Source organism: Triticum dicoccoides, chromosome 3A (assembly GCF_002162155.2).
Source record: "Triticum dicoccoides isolate Atlit2015 ecotype Zavitan chromosome 3A, WEW_v2.0, whole genome shotgun sequence".
Taxonomy (NCBI): domain Eukaryota; kingdom Viridiplantae; phylum Streptophyta; class Magnoliopsida; order Poales; family Poaceae; genus Triticum; species Triticum dicoccoides.
This window is the reverse complement of record NC_041384.1, coordinates 762,246,253-762,248,583: the sequence shown is the minus strand read 5'-3', so window position 1 is coordinate 762,248,583 and position 2,331 is coordinate 762,246,253.

The window sequence follows — 2,331 nt, the reverse complement described above, 5'->3', positions numbered from 1 at the left end:
CCCCCCTTGCCAGTGCACGCGCTCTGTTCAACAGAATGCTCACCTCTTTCCTATTCTTCTTCTCTTGTATTTGACCCCGCATACCCTCCCGCCGGTGGAGGTTGCCAACGACAAGGGAGCCGGGGCCGGAGCTGGCGGCGATAGCAAGGAGAGCTGAGCTAAATCTGACGGCTGGCGGGCGCCGGTGCTCTGCTCGATGCCGAAGAGGATGGATGATCCAGTGTCATTATTCCTTTCTTTCTTTTTATTTCTCGAGACGGCTGGCGGGCGGCGGTGCTCTGCTCGATGCCGAAGAGGATGGATGATCCAATGTCATTATTCCTTTCTTTCTTTTTATTTCTCGAGACAGCATGCAGGCCTACGTGGTGCCATTCTACATTCTAGCTCGGTTCAAACATGTGGAGATCTTCGTTTTGCTGCGTCTTCAAACCTGGACAAAGACAACAGCTCGACCTGTATCTTCAGTACTACTGTGCCTAAACTGTACAACTTTGTGTGGTGATTCATGGGTTCGATGGTGCTTGTTAATTTCATTATATTGCTGGGTCGATCGATTAGTCCAAGATGTTAATTTGATCCAAGCAAAGCCGGCTGGCTCTTGGTTTACTGTTTCGAAGATGGAATTAAGCTGGTCACTAGTAATAATTACTCCCTCCATTTCATATTAAGTGTCGCTGATTTAGTACCGGCGATACTTAATATGGAACGGATGTTGCTGTACATACAATGTCATGTCCGTGGACGATGCTATTAATGAAGCCGTTGGTGTTAGAAATCAAACTTCAGTACATTGTCTGATTTTGCATCCTTCTTGAATTGGCCATGCCTGTTTTCTTAGAGAAAAGGCTATCGCCCGGCTTTTAATTTATGAAGCCCTTATAGATAACCTTACAGCGAACACAGCGAAGCAGACACACACAACAAAGAAAGGAAATAAAAGAACGGCCTGGTACAACATTGCCGAGGCACATCAACCACCACACTCGACCACCAATGGATAGGGATCCTGCTCCTAGGACGGAGCCTCCAGGAAGGGAACGACGCCATCACGCCGCCACCGCCCGGTCCGGAAAAGATCAAGGCTTTCACCCAGAGCATGAAGGAGGACTCTCGAAAGCGTCGCCGTCACCGGCATCGACACCGTTAGGCAAAGCTTTCGCCGGGGACCTGACCACCTACCGCCCAACGACCACTAACCACACCTCCATCGCCCAGAAGGAACGACAGCGAGGCGAGGAAGACCGACCGATAGCAGTGAAGACAACACCCAAATCAGGGAAAGGAGTGACCTTGACGCCAAATCCCCCATGGACGCCTCCTCCGTGAGCTGCCTCGCCGTCCACACGGCCAAGACACTGCACCAGCACTAGCAAGACGGTCCCTGCCGCAAGGGCGCCGCCATGCCCACCGCCCGGAGCCGCCGCCCCGGAGACGCCACACACCTATTAGAAAACAAGCCGTGGATGCGTAGCAGGCCACCCCTGCTGCCGCACCAACGCCCAACCGCCACCCACACCTCGAACTCCGGCAATACTTAGCCCAACCAATGAAGGAACCAGGAGCCCGGATCTGGACATATGGGGAGGACCAACACAGCAGGAGCAGTGCAGCGGTCGCCGGCCATGGCCCTCGCCCGACCCTCCCGGTCGGTCGAAGGGGAACGGCAGCAAGCTTCTGCCTAGGTGGGCTGCGCCCACCCAGGACACCACCGGCGACAGGAAGGTAATCCCACGCCCCTTGTGCGGTCGCAAGCAAGGAGCCCCGCCCTCTTGGCCGACCGGACCCCTCCCCCACCACCCGTGTTGTCGCCGCCGAGGAGCTGCGCCTCCATGGCCGTCCTGGCCTCCCAAGCCACGCACTACCAGAAAAACTTGTTTTGCCGACGGCCGTATCTATGCCGACGGCTCCCGTCGGCATATATGGGCATACCCCGACGGCCCAACTAAAGCCGTCGGCATAGAAAGGCCGTCGGCGTTTCTCCGAATATACCGACGGGGGCCGTCGGCATAGAGCAGGCCGTCGGCATATCGCGTGGGCCCGTCTACCCGGGCGGCGACGGCAGTTTGACGGCGTCAGGCTACGCCGACAGGCTAACGGTGGCCGTCGGCATAGCTACGCCGACGGCCTAGTCGTCGGCATAGCTATGCCGACGTCATCGATCCGCCGCGCCGCCACGTCATCGATCCGCGTCGTTCGCCGGTCCCGTGGGGTGGCATTTCTATGCCGACGGCCTAGCCGTCGGCATAGGCCTGGCCCATGGTTTTTGCCACGTCATTGATCCCCGCCCTACGCCACGTCATCGATCCAGGGCTCTACCGTTCCGTGGCCGTA